General features: G+C 43.3%; 1 protein-coding gene across 5 annotated transcripts in view; it reads right to left on the reverse strand.

The window, feature by feature from the left end:
• The window catches only part of SEPTIN9 (septin 9), a 286,254-nt gene that overhangs the window by 52,254 nt on the left and 212,192 nt on the right, over positions 1-21,808 (reverse strand). Inside the window, exon 1 of one of the 5 annotated variants that reach the window (XM_054975817.1) lies at positions 9,093-9,147. The exons of 3 other annotated variants lie outside the window; for them this stretch is intronic. The gene's annotated coding sequence lies outside the window, so the exon portion shown is untranslated. Of the gene's footprint in view, positions 1-8,375; positions 8,452-9,092; positions 9,148-21,808 lie in introns of those variants that run through there. One more of the 5 variants, XM_054975818.1, reaches the window with a different exon arrangement.

The raw sequence follows: 21,808 nt of genomic DNA on the forward strand, positions 1-21,808 counted from the left end.
GGAAAACTTGCGAAAACGATCAAGTGCTGTCCACGTGAAAAAAGTCACTTGTAGCTTGGCTCTGAGAATAGTTTGCAGCCTCAAAAGGCATCTCTTAACTAACACAATGGCTATACTTCATAGAATGACAAGGAAGAGAATCTAAAAGATGCAAAGTACAAACAAAGGTGTAGTGAAATGTATGAGAGCATCTAACTATAGCTATTATTAATCAGAAAAGTTTTCCATGAAGTTCAGAACTCACAAGTTTTAAAGATGGAACTTTCAATTAACATGGAGTCACTTTTGCCCAATGGTCTCTGTGTTCTTTAGGCAAGATTGAGGACTTTTTTAAAAAAGTCATACCTGTTGTTTTCAGATTTGAGAGGCATTCTTGAACCTTGCCTCGGTAAGATTCACTTAAAGATCTAAGAATTTCCAGCAGTTTGGGCTCCTCAGTAGGAAATCAGCATTTGCTCATTTTTGAATCCACTGACTGTTGTTCTAACTCCCGTCAGCAACATTTTATTCTTGGGTGATTCAGGCCCATTCACACATAGCCCTTACATCTACCCTTCAGCCCTTACAGCCCTGGGCTGTCTCTGCTTTTGGCTACTTGGTTAAACCACTCATATGTGTTGTGCATGCTGGGACACACTCTGAATACTGAAGCACAGTAGAATCATAATATGCAGCTATAACCCAAGCATTGCATTCAACAGATGTAAACGGGGAACACAGAGTAATAGCAAGACAACTTCAAAAGGCCAAACAAGGTTTCACTTCATAAGAAACACAACGTTTTAACATTTGTGAATGAAAGGTCAAAAGAATCCCATGCAAAGGTTTCAGCAAAGCCCAATGGTTTCTATGTCATAGGTAACTGCCATTCCTTTTCAAGAATTATGGAGTTGAAATTGTCGAATCTGTCAATTTGAAGAAAAGCCCAAGGCTTCAGGGCTCCGGTCTTTTTGCCAGCTGACTGGCTGTTTTCATTTGTGATGACAAATGAGTTGTTAAAAGTTTCCTGTTTATCTTTGTGGGGCAGCACCAGAAACTGAATGCGTGTTCGTGGGTAGGACATTTCTCCCACCCGTTTCCTTGGTAAGGAAGCGCTTCCCTGGGAAACCAATACACACTTCTTAAGTCACTCAGGCAGATTGCACAGCAGCAAACACCCTGCATCACACAACCGGAAGAAGGAAGTATGTATGATGCTGGTCCAGAATGATTATAGGATATCTAAGTAATACCCCCCCCCCCAAATATACAGCTTGGGAAATGAGCAACTAATGATCCAAAGGTTCCCTGCAAAGGACATTTCTCCCTTTCCTCTGCACTTCTTGAAATGAATTGAAGGGCAGGCCAAGACCAAACATGCATAGTGGAAGAGGGAAGTCTTTTTGCTGGCACACCTAGTTCTCGATTGGCCACCCTTTTCACCTTTCACAGCAGAAAGAAGACAAACTATGCTGCATCAACAATTCCTCTTCTCACTAGAAGCCTTTGATCTCTTCCTTTCATTTCAGAATGAATGAGTGAATGAATGAATGCAGGAAGTGTTTGCTGTTGGATTTGCAGACAGTCTGGGGAGGAGGGCAGGAGACTTCACACCTGAACTATCCTTGCTGTAGTGCCTTAGGCAACTCATTCTCTGCTCTTTTGAATAATAGAATCAAACCTGGAATCAGTTTCAGAGCAGTCTTTCAGAATCTAACCAGTAGCTGGCCTCCAGATGCTCAAAGAAGTTTCAACAACTTAAGAGTATTTAAATAGTATTTAATTTCCTGGTGTAATAGGCAAGATGACATAAGCCAATACTATACCAAACAAATGCTCAACCAACACCTTTCCTACATGGTCTAGAACACAAGACTCCTTAATTTCCCAAGAAAACCGGATCTGTTTTCCATACAGGGTAACTTTGGGCCAGTCACACACTCTCTGCTTAACCAACCTCACAGGGTTGTTGTGAGGAAAAAATGGAAGAGGAGAGAATGATGTGAGCCACTTTGAGTACCCATTGAGGAAGTAAATGATATACATTTGTCACAGAGAAAAATCGGAACCCAGCTTGTAGTTTAGTCTTTTTTTATTTTTCTTCTTCACATATTATTAGTTTTCTTTTCTGTTTTCTCTTTCATGTTTATATGCATTGTTAGTTTGCTTAGGTTCTTAGATGATGGTGTTTTTTCTTATCTTTTATGTCTATTTATTGCTTAAATAAATTTAACAATTTTTTTTTAAAAAAAGGAATGATGTCAATAAATATAAAGGCTTCTGTGTGCATGTAGTCTGGATCTAAGCAGTTCAACATCTAATTTAAACCTGGCCTGTTGTGTCTTGAAGTTGCTCATTCATATCTTACTCTCACTTTACTTTGCAAACTGTTGTTTCCTCTTCCCCTCCCTTCTCCAAGGTAGATCTGGTGCGTTGGTCAGAGGATCAGCCTAGGATATAGATTCAAATCCCCATAAGTCACAGACAAAACAATCACTGGGTAACCTAGTGAAACTAGACAGCCCCAAAGGATTCTCCAACCCTGAAAAGGATAGGTAGTATTTCCCCACCCCATCTTCTTTTTCTCCTCTGCTCACGTCTTGCCCCCTTTCTCACTATATTATGTAGTGATCCATGGGGGGGTAACTGCAGGGTGGGTACTAGTATTGATGGGCAGTGTGGTATTTTATGTTGACATGTACTAAGTATTGCTGCCTTGACTGCTTATCTGTAACCCTGGTTCTCCTCTATGAGTTATCTCTGACTCTGACTGTTCCCAATTTCTTAACAGTTGCTATTCTCTAAGCCCGCTTTGGAACTCTGCCACTCCTAATTTCAATACCAAACCTCTGGGCACACAGTATTCATTCCCCTCTGTCTGAGCTCGGACCAAAGTCTTGGTCACTTGGCCAAAGTTCTTGCAACAAATGTTATACTTCAGCCTTGCTGAAAACCAAGAAACAACATGTTCTTCCCAACATACGGAAACAACCTCAGTCCTCACTCTATCCATTTTATTCCTCTTTCCAGAGCATAGTACTCTATGTTTTGTTTGATTTTTTAAATTATTATTATTTACTGTCCAGAGGAGCAAACATCACACATATAGGTAGGATTTCCAAAAAGATCAGCAATTAGAACTCTGGGTAACAACTGGTTTTTTTGTTTTATTTTTTGCTATATTACAGAAAGCAACAGAAGCCTTACAGAAATCCAAGGGAAGATGACTTGGAATTTGTTTCACTACGATCACTTGACAGAAACTTGTGAGAACCACATCCACATTGCTGAGCAGCATGCAAGAACTGCTCCAGTTGTCTTTTCGGATCACTCGGAGGAGTCTGGGTAGCTACACAACTGAAGTGCCCTGGGCATATGGGATCCTTGCCTTGCAGTAAGCATCTCTGAAAGGGCCCCCCTCTAAAAGCCCGCCAGCTGAGATGGAAGAGGAGCTGCTCATATGGCAATTGCTCTCTGAACAGAGAACAAAGGAGGAATTCTGCTGGGCAGCTAGGGTTGTCTGTTTTCTTATGAGGAAGCAGACCGGCTGCTTCAGGTACCAGGAAACCAATAGTACAACTGCCTCAACCTCTGGTCTGTTTTCAACCCAATACTTCCATTTAACCTAAACAAGGGAGGGCATGAAAGGCTGACAGGAGAAGACCATAGGAAGTGGCTATCCTGTCTTTTTTAAAAGCACTCAGAAGAAAGGGATCCTCTTTGATGCTTATGGACCACAACTCACCGATTTATTGCTCTTTATACCACAAACAACATCCAGTAAGAAGTATTTGAAGAAGAAGGAAGTCAAGGATTACACTGTAACTCTCTAATAATCTCTGAATACATAAGTGTTCGGAAATGTTACTTTCAACAGCTTGGATTCATCCAGCCAGAGGATTTTGGCAGACAGAAAGAGGAAGATTTCTGCTGATTCTACCCACCCATGGCAGACTGCCTACTCCACCTTCATACTCTTCCTGGGGGTCCCCGGGACACCAGAGTACTAGTTCAGTGGTCATTTGGGGTTGCAATAGGAGGGGGAAGGCAAGGAAGTCACACTCTGCAGATGGAAATCTTTCACTGGATCCATCCCAATGTACATAATACGAGGGCCAGAAGATACAATTTTTTACTCTTCTATTAAAGATGTAATTTCTAGCTAACACTCATGCAGCATGTTTCCTCATGGGCTCCCAAGTAAATAAGTATGCAGGGGGCTGCAGCACCAGTCTCATATTCCAGGCATTTCCAGATGCTGAAGAATTGCTGCCATCTTTGCTCGATGCTAGAGAATTCCCTTCAGCTGTATACAAGTGCAGGGAGGGGCTTCTGTGTACATTATGTCTCTAGAGCCCTTTTCCTGGCATGAGTTAGTTGTACTTTGTTGTAGCTTCCATTTCTATCATGCTAAAAGTAGACTCCAGTTACCTCTCACCTTGCGGCTTAGTGACTTCCTCTCCAGCCACAGGTGAAACGCGAACTAATAGCAGCCAAAGAGGAAACTTGGCACAGAGGTCATGAGTCCGCAAGTCCCAGGACTTGATTCTAACCCCTCCCTTTCCCCCCTCCTTACTGCAAGGCTCCTTCAACCAAGAGACCTCTCAGTAGCCCTAACTAAAGATATGAATGTACAGCTAAGTAGCCCCAGGCATAACAATTTTGCCTCTCTTCCCCACTGAAACAAAGCCTACATATGCATAACTGGAATGAACACATTCTCCCCCAGTTTATTCCCCCCAGTTCTCCCCCCTGCTCCAGCAATTCTGCCAGATTTTGTACTGCAAGCTCCTTGCAGTCTTCAGATCTAGCAATTTCAACCCAATCAGGCATTGCATGCAATCTTCTCCCAAGGTAATACTTCCAGAGAGGCAGCAACATGGACCTATTGCTGCAAGAAAAGCAAACAGTCTACTGGCACTACCAGACCCACAAATGTACTGCATCCCACTTAAGAGTAAATTTGTTAGTCTTTAAGGTGCCAGTAGACACTGGTCATTATGGAAGCGGAATTTCTACTCCTTTTTTAAAATGTACTTAATTCATTCCTACCATGCCTTTCTTCCCAGTGAGGACCCAAAGTAGCTTGCAATGTTCTCCTCACCCCCATTTTATCTTCACAACAAGTCTGTGGTGTAGATTAGGCTGAGATTGTGTGACTGGCCCAAGGTCACTCGGCTTCCGTGGCACGAGTGAGGATTTGAACCTGTCCCAGATCCTAGTCCAACACTCCAACCACTACATCAACAATCTATACAAAGATGGGCTGATTCCGCACATGCTGGATAATGCACTTTCAATGCACTTTAGCAATCATTTAGAAGTGGATTTTTTGTTTCACACATGAAAAATTCAGTTCCAAACGATCTCTAAAGAGGATTGGAAGTGTATTATCCAATGTGCGCGGAATCAGCCATGGACTACAAGCCAGCGGAAATATTACGCCATGGTATACCTGCATATCCATGTCACATTAATCTGCCTTATACCAAAGTCAGTGTTGACCATTCTGGCAGCAGCTTTCTAAGGTTTCATGTGGAGGCCTTTTGCATTGCCTACTGATTCTGTTAACTGGAGAAGGGGACTGAATCTAGGTCCTTCCATGCACAAACGAGATGCTCTACCACTGAGCCACAGCCCCTCTACTGGCTGTGGATCTTTGAAACTGTGTCTTCACCCACAATCATTTCAGTTGCAGGGAGCAGTGGCGATTCCACAGGTATGTCTATGGCCCACAGCATGCCACTATACTGCGGGGAGATTTAGAAAGCTTCCTCAGCTTCTGTCCCCAAGTGCTTCTCCTCTGCTTCAGATATATCAATGGCATCACCACTGAAAATCAATATTTCAACAACGCCATTGAACCCAAGTCTGAACCAGTCCATGCAGCAGGTTCGCTTTCTGGACACCACTGTACAATTATTTGATCTCAGAGTGAAGTGCCAGACCAGCAGAAGAGTTTCAAATAGGAGCTCTAGTCAGAATTTACTGACTTGGAATTAATATGCAGATTTGACACTACACACCTTAGGTAGAAAAGGGATTACAGAAAACAAGTAGTCACCCCTTTTCACGTCTATACTATTCAACTTACTTTTCTAGTTAATCAGCAGTTGGAGAGGACCACATGCAGTCTAACTGATGGTTTGCTCTGGACTGGCCTGTTGTCATCTGTGCTCTATAACGGAACAGTTCTGTCTTGGAATGCTGGGCCATCAGCTTTTTCCTTGTCACAGCTCTCTTCTCCCTCATCTGTTTGTACCCTTGTACATACTTATACATATATATCAAGTGAATGTAACACTACATGCATCTGATGAAGTGGGCTCAGGCTCATAAATTATTAGTCTTTAAAGTGCTTCAAGACTTGTTCTGGTTACAACTGACCACGTAATGACCATTCTGGAATTTGCCACTAGACTCTGGCCACAGTATGACAACCTACCTGTGTAGCGGTGGGTGGGGAAGCATGATCACAAAGCTGATGACCACCTTGTGAGCTTTAAAAAGCCTTACAGCATTCAAATCATAACACATTCAAAAGCCATGTTTTTAGTACCCCCCCCCCATTTATATAGAATTTGGATATCTAAAATATGTAGATGAGTTGCATTCCTCTATCTCATTGGGTTTGTATCATCATCTATCAGAATGCATGTCCCATTGCAGAGCAATATTGCAAACAGGATGTGTGTGTGTGTGTGTGTGTGTGTGTGTGTGTGTGTGTGTGTGTGTGTGTGTGTGTGTGTGTGTCTGTCTGTCTGTCTGTCTGTCTGTCTGCCTGCCTGCCTGCCTCAAGGAACATACAATCTACATAGGAGATAAAAGAAGAGGCAAGGGTAAAAAAAAAAGAAGATGGGATAGCCTGAGCAATCACATATGCTGAAGACATTTTGGTTGGAGAAAGGGATTAAGGGAGCAGAGCCAAAGGCATCACAAAAATATGGGCCCTGATGAGAAATGTAAATGAAGGAAGACTTGCCCCCTGCCATTGAGAAAACATTTAACAAGGAAGATTTGAGTATCTGCAATCTGTTTCTCCCCACCAGGCAGGAACAATGGGACAATTACAGTCCTAGCTGCAGCACACAGCCTCCAGCCCAGCATGTGTGTCTGGGGGGGTGGGGGGTGGAGCAGATAGCACAGCAATTCTCAGTGGGTCTCTGTAGCATTACATTAATCAAGGTCAAACTCATCCCAGATTCAGCTTTGCTGGCATGATCTGAGAAGGGAAAACTTTGACCTCTTTTTTCCTCCACTCAAGGGAGAATTAAAGCAAAGATGTTAGTTTTACAAACAAGGGGGAAGGATTCAGAGATTGATACGGAGCCCCTGCAAATGCACTGTGTTCCCAATTAGCTTTCAATTCATAGTTATTTAAGAAGATACCCTTTTAGGAAGAAGGATGTGTCTCTGTAGGCAAACCCACTTCTGAAATTGTCTGCAGAGGGCATCCATGCAGAACTTCTCACACCCACGCCCCTCTGCAATGATTTTGGTGCTCCATGCCATGGGCATCGTTATTGCCCACGGCATACTCCCATCCAGAATGGAGGAGACTTTATTTGAATTTCAAGTCTGTTTATTTCCTTCTCTAGCTTGAGCATATCTTTCCATTTTCTCTTCTAGATACTCACATGAGGAATGACTGAAGCTGGAAATCATGCCCCCCCCCCTAATCATAAGGTTTTCTCAAAACCCACAATTAGGATGGAGCAGATCTTGGGGGAGGAATGAGGAGAGAGAAATGTGAGCTGCCTGCTAAGTAACTCCCCCCCCCACTCCAGTATACACACACAGTAGACCTCACTGCAAAGGCTAGCAATGCATATTCCAAACTTTATGAAATTCCTGCCTTGGGTCCTAAAATCCTCAGGAGAAAAGTGAGCATATAAATATTTTAAATAAAATTCACCAAAGTGGAAATTAGCTTTACCAGGCGGGGTAATGTCCAGTGGATCTGCTCCCTAGTGAAACGGCGTAAGGCTACTTAACAATCAATTGACAGCGTAAGGAGCCCCCAGTGAGCTGAAAAGGGTTACCAGATGTGTCGTTATCATTAAGGGATGCCCCCTTACTTTAATAACCACAAAAAGCTTCAGCTGCCCATTCCCACTTAGCAAGTTTTACGCAAAGTTAACTCTCATGCACAAAAGTGTTCTTTCCTAGAAATTTTATCTGGCACTCTCCCTCCCTCCCTCCCTCCCTCCCTCCACATTTAAAAAACAAACAAACGAAAAAAACCCCTCCTGCCTCTTTTTGTGCAGTCCCCAAAGCAGCAGCAAAAATCCAGCAGTTGCTGCTAAATGTAGCAAAACCCCCCCGGGGGGGGGGAGTTCCAAGAGGAACATTTAGCAGAGTTTAAAAGCCAAGGCATGTACAAGTCCAGCACCTACCTCCAGGGCTTATGTTCTGCAAAGACAGGGAAACCCAGGCACACTCACACCATGCTTTCTCCAGCCAGATGGCTAGATAGTAAGTAGCAAAGGGTGTGCATGCATGTCCGGCAAAGTGGGGGAGGAATGAATTATAGTCTAGTTGTCCCCTCTCTTTAGAATGCAACGTGCACTGTGTGGGAAAAAGGCAAGGAAACAGGACTCATCAGAAACAGAAATTAGCACACTCGGCTCCATTGGCCAAATATTTACAAAGAGATAGCTGTGAGGCACAAAGCCCTTTTCTTTCCGCAGTAAAGAAATCTGGTCAAGGCATGGAAACTGAATTCCCCCAGTCCCTCCTTCTCTGTGCTTCCAGGTCCCAGGCATGGAGCTCATCACCTTTTCTCCAAATGGGGCTACAGAGAAAGACACCCCCCCACCCCCACAAGCAAAGATACCACGAAGGCTACAAAGCAAAGAACCCTGAACCCTTTCCCCCACAAACCCAGCTGCCTTGCCATAAAACAGCCCACAAAACACAAGGCTTTCTTTCCTTGCTCCAGCCCTCCCTTTCTGCCCCCCCCCCTTTTCTGCTGCTGCACAAAGCTGGAATGGCAAAGCAACCTGAGTCAGGAAATGGGGGTGGGGGGAAGCAACCTATCTGTAGCATGTTACAAAGAAGCAGAAAAAGTTGGAATTATTTTAAAGAACAAAGGCAGTTTTGAGGAGACTCACCCAAGCAGCTGAAAACTCTCTATTCTCCTGGCTATGTTAGCTGAGAAGACCCGCCCCCTCCAGGGTCACATGGTTCAGAATGCTAGTCAATGATCAAAGGAGCATTGTCACTCCGTGAATAATGAGCATCCCACAGTGCAACGGAGGTAGGCAGTAGCTGGAAGAGGGGGATAATTACTGCCCAGGGGTGCAGATAGCCAAGCAGAATCAGCAAGGAAGAGGAAAGGCTCTGCGGGCAGTTTAAAAAGAAATGGTTGTTCAAGCCGTCCTTGAGGCAGCACAGTGTCTCCGGGAAAGGAAAGGAAACCCGTGGCTGAAGCAGACTCGAGAAATTAACACCGGACCTCAAACACCTTTACCCCCCAAGTAAATCTCATTCATTTCAGTGGGATCTGATATATGTTTACATTTGCAGCCTCACATTTCTATGCATACTACATGCACCTTCCTATGCGCTTGCCAAGTCATGTGTGTGCTGGCAAAGATACAACCTGACTATAAGCACGATTATCCAGAAGCTTCTCCCGCTAAGTTCAGTGGGGTTTACTCAAGGTAGAGTGCAACCCTAGTCACAGGAATAAGTTTCACTGGGTTCCTGAGTAAACATGCATAAGATCAGAAAGCCATGCTCCAAAAGCTTGAGTGCTTTCTCACTGCAGAAACCTGGGGCCTCGGCACTGACAGCTAACACAAAGTACCTGCCACACACAACAGACTGGGAGAGGCGGTGGCTAAAAAGACTGGGCTTGCTTCATTTCACTAGGATAGCCACTGAGTAGCTATGAGGCAAATCAGGCACTGCCAAAGCTCCATCACAGGGATGGTGTAAGGTCTGAGTTCCTCATAGACTTCACCACTATGTTGCCTTATGTACTACCTGTTTACTTTAAATATGTGCCCCTATGTGCTACCTGTGCTTCACATTGTCTAATATCAGTCCCGGAATTGCTTATGCTCTGTTTCAGCATTTCTTCAACTCTGTACTGGATTCTTGCTAATGCTATGTCTATGTAAACTTGTATTTATTTACTCTACGGCATTGTTTATAGAAATGTCCTTGATATTGACTGTACTAATCTCACATTGTGTGATCCACCTAGAGTCTCAGTGAGAAAGGCAGACTATAAATGGCATAAATAAAGTAATAAATAAATAAGGCCACAATACATATATACAGCTCCCTTCCTAACAGCCCGTAGTTATCTTTTACGTATTTCTATTCTTCTCTTCCTCTAAGGAGTTCAGAACAGTAATTTTGTCTAAAAAACAGCACTGTGAAGTAGGTTACGTTGAGAGAGAGTAAAAGCCCAAAGTCATGTCAGTGGAGGATTGAACTAGAGTCTTCCCAGTAATAGTCTAACCTCTTCCACCACAGCTCTGGTTCTCCAGCTCACAAATTCTTACTGTGTAAAACAGTGGGTTCAGATGACTCAGAATGGGGCAGCAAAAAGACCTCAATGGGGAACAGGGTTCCCAGCTCCCCACAAAGGGTGGGTAAACTCCTGGTGGTTTGCCCCACTGAGGAAGGCCACTTGGTGATCACCTACCACCGACAGGCAGCCCAGGCAAATGGGCATGTGCAACTGCAATGGGGAAACTACCCAACCACATCCCCACGTAGAAAACTCCAAGGATAGCAGGTGGGTTTGGTGCAGAACAAGACTGGCTAGCTTGCTTGAGTGTCTTAGCAAGAGCACAGGATTGGATGCCCAATCCTGCTTTGTAAAGTATGTAGAGTTAGGCGTGCACAAACAAACTGATTTCTATGGGCTGAAGCCTGCCAAAATCTGTATATGGTTAGGATGCTATTTATAAGTAAACCTCCAACCTCTGAAATCAAATGAGCAGACAATGCAACCATAAGCATATTTAATCATTAATAATTCCACTGAGGTCAATAGGGCTTTGTCCCCAGAAGGGGCCTTAGGATTGCAGCCCTATTTCCTAGCAAGTATGGCTACAATTGGGCTGTGAACAATTTAGCTTGGAGTAAACAAGCTGGCCTTATTACCGATCAAGGAAACCAACTCTAGAAATACAAATCATTCTTACAAAATGATCTTTCCTTCCAAGCAAGATTTTCATCCCTCAGGATTCTGGGGGACTGGGACTTAGGAGGACTTTTGGGAAATAATTGCTTGGGTATTTGCTCTCTTTCTAGGGTACAGTAAACTAATTATGCTCATATTCTGAATATATAACAGTTGGCATTCTGGAATCAACATGGAAATGTAACAGGTTCTGGGAAATTTTGAAAAAAAAATCTGGTAAAGCTGTTGGGATGATTTTAGAGGATGTCAGCTTTTAAACATATGATTTCAATTTGTTTTTTTTAAAATAGAATTAACAAATATTACTTCAGAGCTCCCTGTGAGTTAGACAGAAATTAAGAAAAAAATGTTTAGTGTGGTTACGAAGCTATTCCTAATCATCTACATAAGCAAAAGAAAAAGAAAATTGGCTCAAATTCTGCCTGCAACAATATGCAAACTAGGAGATAGTTTCAGGTGGCTGGCTGAGTTGGTCTGTAGTAGAAGAGCAAGATTTGGGTCCAGTAGCACCTTAGAAACCAACTAGATTTCCAGGGTATGAACTTTTGATAGTGAAAGCTCCCTTCTCTCGAAAGCTCACACCCTGGAAATCTAGTTGGTCTCCAAGAGCTAAACTACAAGAGACAAATTATACAAGGACGCTCACGTGAAGGGAGTTGTAATGTTAGCTGGGAAGCAGAATTTTAAAAGACAGATTAGAAGGCTCTGTCAATTCCCCCTCTCTAAAGAGCAGCAAAGATTGCTCCACAGAAGGTTTATTTCCTTTTCGCCTCCTAGAAGGGGAGGTGAAACTGGCAGAGACTTCTGGAGGTGAAGAGGAAATAATAAACAAATCCACTGAGGAGCAATCTTTGCCAGCTCTGTAGAGAGGGGGAAATTGACAATGCCTTTTAAAACTCAAGCTTCCCGGCTAACATTGTGACTCTCTTCAAGTGAGCATCCTCGTGTAATTTGTCTCTTGTAGCTTAGCTCTAAGGTGCTCCTGGACCTGAATCTTGCTCATCAGACTTGGAAGCTTGCTAAGTAACATCAACTCATATAAGGGCCCCATTTTTATCTACAGCTGATTCATTTTCCCAGGCAGAGTTGCCATCTTTTCAACTGCTACAGGGAAGATGGAAGTTCCCCAGATGAAACTTCCCCATTGTTACATTTCTGTACAGTAAAAGCTTTATTTGTTCTATTTTATGCATGCATCACAGTTTTTAAAGGTTTTCATTTTTCTCTCCCCCTCTGTCTTTTAGCTGTTGTTGTTGTTGTTGTTGTTCACAGCTAAGCCATGCTCAGCAGCGAAGAAGGTAAGGGGGGCTGGCCAGATTCTTGCCTCATCAATGTTTTTGTGCTGATGTGATGGAAGGGCAGGGAATGTGGACCTGTCCCTCCCCCTCCCTCCTCCAATTCACTGCTGCTTCCACGGTAGTGGTGGTTTCCCCAGCCCTGTGCAGAACAGCCTAAACTTAAAGTGAACTCAAAGAAAGAACAAGCACAGAGTACTGTAATAGGACTTTACAAGGTTTCACGGTTCATCTAGTTCATCTAGTTTATTTTCTTCGATTCCTATAGAAGGGGAAAGCTACGCTTCCATCTATCTATGTATCTAACTCTACCTTATCACAGCTGCATCTTTTAGTTCTATCAATGTTTCAAAAGTTGATCAAAATGTTTAAAGTACAGTACTCTGGCTCTGTGATCAGAGGAATGTGAGTTTTTGCAAAGAGAGGGAGAGAGCAAGGGGGGAAGTAGGAGGGTTAACTGATAAGGAAGTCAAAGGCCACCAAGCCAAATGATGAATGTCATGATTCAGCTAAACAGGAAATTAGCTGCATCTTGACCTTTTGTGGTACCCCATGGCTGAATATGCAGCTGAACTTTTCCAGAATATGCAGCAGCAAATAGATAACATTTTGGTTACATACAAAGATAGTTGCAAGATTACAAGTAGAACCAAGGCACAATCAACAGGGATGCTAAATGAGCCTTTATTTACTCTTATATACTCAGAGTGTTTAATAGGTTCACCTAAATCTGTAAAACATTCAATTATTAATATTAAAGAATATAAATTAATAACATATTTTAATAACTCTTACAAACAAACGGGATCCTCAGCATCTAAACCTCCCCCAGATTCCACCATTCCTTCTCCACAACCCAAGTAGCAGAATTAGAGTGCAATCCTAAACAGAGTTATGGTCTTCTAGGCCCATTGACTTCAATGGATGTAGAAAGGTGTAAGTCTGTTTAGAATTGCACTGTAAGGCTGCAATCCCATAGCGGGAGGAAGCCCTCTGGATTACCAGATGTACAGGGGACCAATTTGGATTGAGACTATGGCACAAAGCAGAAAGGTTGTAAACAATCCTGGAAGAAAAAATGTCTTGTCCCTTTAACAAAGGTTTAATGTGTGCCAATGGGCAGCCCAAGTATGGAGGTACATAACATCACCTAATAACCTCCCATTTAGCCTCTATTAAAAGGGCAGGGCATTTTTTTCCTCCAAGCAGTTTGCAGCCCTAAGGGGAAAGAGAGCGTAAGCCTCCCCCTGTTCCATCTTTCAATCTAAAACAGCTTCAGAGAGCTGCTATTTGCCCCACTGGGGAAACTTACGTATGTGTAGTCCATCAGTACCTATATGTTCTCCAATGGTGCAAGCAGCAGTTCCCTACAAACATTTCAGGTCAGGAGGTTATGTGGGGTTGGGGCTTAAACCCTCTTTCCCATAATCTCAATCTGAATTGGGTTGCTGCATACCTGGGAACTGTTTCAACCCAGAACTCCCAGCACTATCTGCTGGACTGGACCCGAGGTGGACATCTTGTGGATCTTTAAACAATATAAGGTGTAGTTAAGCTCTTGGACTCCAGTGTCACTTCACCGAGGTCAGATAAACATTAAAGTACTCTTTTCCTGTTACAGCAGCCGTATAGTAAATAGTTTTATCCCGTAACTAACTCTAGCTGCTGCTGCATTTAAAGGCACAGCACCACATGGGCAGAGCCAACCCCGAAGCTGCATCCATGCAACCCTCAGCCAGCCAGGATCAGGAGTGAAAACTCGTCAGAGTAAGGACTTGTATAATCGTCCCCACCCAGGTTGTGCCAGGCCTTTAAATGTTACAGCAGAGGCCAAAGAAAGGCAACTCCCACATTGCCAATGAAACAATTAATGGATACTACTTGGTCTGAGGTGTACAGAGTAGAAGTGTGCATTAGCGAGGAAGATCTGAAGCTCAAAAGGGCATCTAATACAACCTGATGACCTCTGTCAAATATTGCTTGCTTCCTGAATGAGAATGAAGGTTCATTGTTGGGCCACTGCAACACCAGATTTATGGAGTTGGCGTGTAGGAGTTTCCTACAGAGGAAAAGGTACTTGTTTCACAGAATTCCTGCTCAGCAAGGAATAAATATGTAATGCTTGATATTGTGGGGTAGCTCAGTATGGTCTTGGGTCTAACCTGCAGAGAAATTCATCCAAAGGGCTTCATAAACTTTAGTTGCTGATGCTTGCAAAGGTTTCAGGTTCAGAGAGGTTGCACACTCTAGTGGTCCAGGTAATGGTTACGCACACAGGCAACTATAACAGAGAAGTCTTCCAACTTCATTTGTCCTGCCTTGTATACCCTTGATGTTGTAAGCAGAAATCATTTGCCTTGCTCAGATGACAAAGGATGCTTCATACATTACATTATTTTACAGATTCATGTAAACAGGTCGTGTGTATATAAGACAAGCACATTTATGCTAAATATAATATTAATGCATGAATCACTTTGGACAATACTGTTTGGAAAAGTGATATAGAAGTGTTATATAAAAATGAATAAAATGTGTAATATAGATCCCCCCGGCAAGGAGCGAGGACTAGCCATAACTCCACATCAGGAGTGTCTGTAAACGCAAGCCAATGTTTTCTACTGTGCAATGTGTGTAGCAACTCCCAGTTGCTACCCCAGCCAGAGAATGAGGTGTGAGGGAGACTTTGCTTGGGAGGAAATAAAAATCCTTAAAATTGCCAAATAGTCTACTCCCCTGGGAAAATCACTGCCATGGATAACTATAAACCCAGACCCACACTAAAGGCGCTCAGAAATTCTTCGGAAATAGTTCAGCCACCATTCAGATTCAGAAGGGACAGGAGCCCACAAGTTTTCTTGCCTCACAGCTGGCCTTCCTATCACAGCATCATTTGTCCTGACTGTCTTGTTCATGCTGCTGCTGGAAGATTGTTGGGTGAGTGCTTCTCCCTCTTTGGTGCCATCTGAAACTTGGTTGAGTGTTCATTAACTCTGTGCAGAACACACGGAGCAAATATTCTTCATGCAAGCTGGTATCAGGTAATACAACTACTCATGGGTCATTCGTAGAAAAAGAGCTGGAGGAACTCATTAGCATAACTCATTAGCATATGCCACACCCCTTGCCATCACCCGAAGTGTGTCATTAACATAACTGATTTGCATATCCCCCCCCCCCCGACATCACCTATCCTGGCTGTTTTGGACCCAATCCTGGCCATTCAGGGTCGAAATTGGGCCCAAAATGGCAAAAAAGGGCAGAAAATGGCCGGATAGGGGCCTAAAATAGTCAGGATCAGGCTGCTGCTGAGCAAGAGAGTGATCCACTACCCATCAGAAGCCCAATCCGGGCCATTTCAGCCCCTATCCAGGCCGAAATGGGCCCAAAATGGCTGAGAGTCATGTGACCTCTTTGGGGAACTGCCAGAATTGCATTCCTGCATGTTCCCCCTCAAAATGAGCCCTGCAACTACTTAAGCATTTATATAGAGCTTTCAATGTCCAATGACGTTGACCGTGTAATCCTTCCAACATCTCTGTAAGATAAATAGACATTATTATCTCCAAATTATTGGAGTGGGGTGGTAAGGCTCAGAGAGAGAGGCCTGCCTAATGCCACCTACTGAATTCATGGAAGAAACAACATTTGAACTGGAGATCACAGCTCATTCTTTTATCCGCCAAGATACACCAGTTCCAAATGCCATAGATTTTACTAGAAAGTAGGGTGAGGAAGGCAGAAGGTAGAAGAACCAGTAAGAGCATAGAGATCGATGCATCTGTATGAATGGCAATGAAAAAAGACCTTTACATGGAGTGCCTAGTCAGCTGAACTACTCAGTACAGAGGAGATGGCCTGTGGGAAGTGACTCAGAACTATGCAGCACCAGCTGCAGCATGACATTTCACTTTGCATAATCACTTTACATTTCTGAGTACATACTTGAAGCTTTGTGCTAGGGATGTGTGGCAGAAAGCATCACTGGGCAAGTTCATTCTGGGAAGCCCCTAATATAGCACAGCTCTAATGTTGTCCATTTTGCTTCTTCTAATGAGCTTGCTTCCGGTCTGCCCCTCTGCTGCCTTCTTTTTCCTCTCCTTTCCCATATCAATTACTCAGGACTTGATTCCTTTCAACATGCCCATCTGACATAGTTGCACAATTTGCTACTCGCCTTGTAAACTGTGCCTATCTGTCTGTTTCTTCCCCATGACTGCCACCTTCCAGCCTGAAGCAGAAATGGGACAGAATCATTGGTCAAACAGGTTACCCAACCTTCCTGTAAAAGTGCCCCCCAATTTTTAATTCAAACAAACTAAATTCAAAACTCTTACCCAATACGGAAAAATAAAAGAAAATGAGTTCACCTTTTATTGATTAAAACCAGTTTAAGTCAGCTAAAAATCTCTGCATTAGAATACCAAACTGGGTCCTCCCATTACAAGACTGCATAGCCTAGATATGCAGCATTTGCTCAAATAAGAGATTAAGCAAAAATAAAAACACACATGAACCAGAGCAGTGTCTCACCTACAGAGGGCAGCTCAGCCCTTCCTTTCTGCTCCAATGGACTGGCACGTTTGTAAGCCAACGAGACCAAAAAAGACTGATCTCCCAGGTGCAAGGAGAGAAAAATACTCCAAATAACTAGAGTAGCACCAGACTAGATATCTACATATACAAAGGTATCCTAGGGTTTGAGATTACATCATAAGGTTATGCGCATAAACATAGTCCACAAATCCCCAAACTTTCAAAAATGTGTTAAAGACATTAGCTACCGAGAGTTCTCAGGCTCTCTGTAATCAACATCCTTTCGAAAATTCTGCTTCCAGCAGAGGTCATAGCATCTTCAGACTGAGGAAAGGAGAGGAACTAAACAGAAGAGGGCCAAGATCTGTATTCTAGGCAGTTTGCTACATGCATGAAGAGACAAGGAAGAAAGTTAGCAAGGCTCCATGTTGTGCAGTTCCATGCTATGCTCCAATTTTGAGTCCCCTTTTTCAACGGCGCAACAGAAACTTTGGAAGACGCATTTGGCTCTTTACCTCCCTCACGTCCAATGCGGACGCAGGCATTTCAATGAAACAAAATGAAGAACTGACCATTTACTTCAGTGCTACAGAAATACATGAAACATATGCTATTTTCTGCAGAAAGGCAAAGCCTTTTTAATGTAAACACATAAAAGCTTTCTGAATCCAGTTTTTCCTTGATTCACATCACAATCCTATGCAGAGTTACTCCAGTCTAAGGGCTAAACTAGTCACCATCTTTTTAAAAAGAGCTGAGTCTGGCTTGCCCGGACCCAACACTGTTCCCTGCAGCCACACAGCAGCTGCAGGGAATGTTTGTTTAAAAAATAAAGGAGAATCCTTTCGGCTTGGAATGCTACTGCAGAGGGAGGAAGGCTCCTGCTTCCTTGCCATAGTTGTTTTTCCATGCCAAAATGGCACCATGGAGGACTTATTTCTCCATTTTTGCTGCTGAACATGGGGTATTTTATGTGTGTGGACCAGCAATAACACCACCCAGAACAGCTGGGGAGGTGCATGCAGGAGCCCTTCCTCCCCGTGGTACTGTCCCATGCCCAAATGACCTTTCCTTTATTCTTAAATAGACATTCCATGAAGCTGCTATGTGGCTGCGAGCAAACAGAGCTGAGTCTGAGTAACCTGGATCCAACTCTTTAAAAAGAGCACAACCAGTTTGGCCCCATGCCCATGGGTTTGAATGGATCCTGACTGGAGTAACTCCACATGGAACTGCACTGGAACTGCACTGCCCAGTCTATGTAAAGAACAGAACTAGACTATCTCAAAACTAAATGCATCACTCCTTTGAAGCCTTTTAAGGGTTATAATGCATCATGACCCCCTCTGACCATCTCAGTTACCTTGACTCACAGTCCCCAGGGGAGGAGCCTGAGGAGCCCATGTTGATGGCTGAGGAGGACCAGGGAGGTCCCAGCACCGCAGAGGCAACTGCTGAGAATGAACCAGCAGCAGGGGCCACCCTGCCAGGGCCTGCAACCATGCCACCAGCCCATGAGGCAGCTGCTAGGCCTCTAGGTGGAATTCGAACCTGGGCCTGTATCCCCCAGGACACTCTCCCACTCCACATGAATGGCAGCTGCAGAAGGCTCAGGCTGAGGAGGTTCAAAGGAGGCAAAGTGCCAGACTGGCTGCATACAACTTCACTGTAGATCCAGAGCAGAGTGCTGAGAGCGCTACTTCCTCCCCAGATTTGGCCAGAACACTGTGCAGCCCCAACAGTTCCAGCACCTGCCACTAAGTGCAGCCGAGCCTGATTAACACCCAGCCTCTTCAGGCTGAGGCTTGAGAAGGCTGCCCTGCAGGATCCAGCAGTCCATGAGGTTCAAGCCTTCAGCTTCAAGCTCAGCTTCAAGCTCTAGTCTATGCTCCCTAGTCTAGCCTGTGGACTCACTCCAGAGCTGACCAGCCTGCAGAGCACAAGACAGAATGGGGCTAGTGACCAAACATCTTTGACTCACCTTCCAATATTACTCATGACAGACTTTGCATGTCTAGTTTGTTCCTTAATTCCACTAAAATAAATGAGGCTTAAGGGCAGCTCCTCATGCTCGATTGCACTAGTCATAGCTCAGACTCATCTCCTAGAATTAACCAAATCCCAATGTGCCAGGACAAAAGACAGCCATGCTCTATTGCCTGATGCAACCTCTATATTGTTTGCTGACCATCAGGCAATAAAATGTAACTATTGCCACTGTGCCTTTTGTTATTGTGTCTTATTACAATAATTATTGTTTCTGCACCTCACGTGTAGCTTTCTACTTGAAGTTTATAGACCATCAGGCAATGTCAGATGCAACTGGACACAACATCCCATTTGCTACTGCTTGAATCCTCATGCTAATGCTTTTGAAGAATCTTGTTACTCCAGTGGAAGGGACATTGCCACACACCCAAGTACTTAGAGGTAACTTGATTTCTGAACAGAACTGTTTGTGAGGTTGTGGTATCTACCTCAGATTAAAATGTAAAGGGATAAAAGGGATACACAAATTTCTAAGATAGTTTAAACATAACAAATCTTGTCTCTGTGGCAGATAACTGTCAGCACTTCCTTTCTCCTTTAGAACTTGAGAGACAGTATAGGGTAGTGGCTATAAGTGTGAGCTAAGACACAGAAAGTTCCAGGTTCAAATCTCACAACAGCTTAAAAATTCCATACGAGGTCTGGTGTGTGTGTGTGGTACCTTCAAGTCATAGCTGATTTATGGCGAACCTGGCAGGGTTTTCATGGCACGAGACTAACATAGGTTGTTAGCCATTGCCTGCCTCTGCAGCCCTCGTCTTTGTTGGAGGTCTCCCATCCAATTACTAACCAAGGCTGACCCTGCTTAGCTTCTGAGATCTGACAATATCAGGCTCACCTGGGCTATCCAGGTCAGGGCATACGGAGTCTTAAGAACACACTATTCTTTTAGCTTCCAGTCTGCAATCTGAGAATACTGGTATACATTCAATGCTTATTTTACTGATTTCATTTTATCCTGCCCTCTGTCCAAGGAAATCAATGTAGAGTATGCGGCCCCCTCCCTTTATCTTCACAAGAATCTTGTGAGGTAGGTTAAGCGGAGACAGAATGACTAGACCAAAGTCATCTAGTAATTTCTGTGACTGGATGGGCGTTTGAACTTGGGTCTCTCCAGCCTCCTACTAGTGAAGCCACCATACCTTACTGAATCCCTGTGTGAAATATGAATGCATTATAAAATATTATTATTATTATTATTATTATTATTATTATTATTATTATTATTATTATTATTATTATTATTATTATTATTATTATTAATGACTGAAAATGGTTCATTCCAGCAAGCAGCTTGGCCTTAAGATCTTAGTTGTGGACAGAGGTGAAGAAGCCCTCTGTTTACATGTTTGCGGGTGCACTGAGGTCAGGAGTCTTCTACTTTGTAAGTTTCACAATTGCAAAGAAAGGATACAGGGTTTTTTTTGTTCTGATACTCTGTAGCCATAGCCAAGGGCAACACACAGTTTGAGAAGCAGCACTGCAACATGGGGCCTCATGCTTGCAGAAGAGCAGCCAGATGGCTCCTATTTCAAGGAAAATGCTTTCTTCTAGAGCACTGAACCTTATCCCAGAGCATCACAGCACCATAGGGCAGAACGGATATTCATTATTTCACAACAGTCCCAGCTTCAAAGCAAACACAATCCAGGTCCACAGTATTTTACGTTTCTGAAATCTTGACCAGGGGAGCAACTCTAGCTTGCAGTGAAACGGTGCCAGCAATAACAGACAGGCTTGCATAACATCACTAGACACCTTCGGATTTTAAATATAAGATGATAAAAACCAAAATGATGAGCGTATTTTGGTGAGGGAGAGTTATGTATATCTCCAAAGCAATATTTTTCCTTAGTACATTTCTCTATCCTGCTTTTACTCCACTGCAAGGGAAAGAACATACCTACATAAAGGGTCTTATGTTGTAATTCAGCATATCTAATCTCCAAAACTATGGAGGCTTCATTGCACAGACCACAAAGCACAAGGGAACACATTACTTATCTGCCCCGTCCCAATCCTGCTTCCTCGTCTTATTACCAGTTTTGAATCCTAGTGGGAAACTCAGGTCCCACTTAGAGGCATACTGCCACTCACCGCAGGGGTTTTCCACATGGGTGTTTCCCATCAGATCTGGCCCCATGTGGCTTTGACTTATCCAGAGTGGATCTGATCACAATTTAAATCATCATGAGTCAGTAAGAACTTAAATCATGGTTTCCAAACAAAAGGCTCATTCTTGCCAGCTGCTATAACCTTAATATTTGCAACCTAGACCAAGGTTTCACTTTTAGAACAATAATTTCTCATGTTAGTTTTACAGTTGTATCAGAAAACTAGTAATTGTTTGGTTATTTACCACCTGAAATAGACAATTATGAAATTATTGTGAGGTGAACTATCTCCAGTTTAATTGGTTAATCATTCATATTTGGACAACTTTTCTGCTGTACTTTATTGACAGGAGAAAAATAATAATAAACAACAGCCATTGTTCTATTTAATTAAAGCAATAACATTATACAGCATTTGTATTTGCTTAAACGTGTGTGTTTGTTAACTAGCATGGTTAAAAACAAACTAGCTCTCCTTTATGGCCTGCTGCCATTATAGATTTTCTCTTCATGGGGAGAGAATAATATGATAAATCTCAGGTTACACTCACAAAGATCTCAAGACTTCAGGAGTATTCTGTTCAAAAAGTCCCACTTTTATTTGTACTGCTTACCCTTCCCTCCTCACACCTAGCTCTCAACATCTCCTCCTTATCCACATCTATTCTGCC

Source organism: Eublepharis macularius, chromosome 4 (genome assembly GCF_028583425.1).
Source record: "Eublepharis macularius isolate TG4126 chromosome 4, MPM_Emac_v1.0, whole genome shotgun sequence".
NCBI classification, from domain to species: Eukaryota; Metazoa; Chordata; class Lepidosauria; order Squamata; family Eublepharidae; genus Eublepharis; species Eublepharis macularius.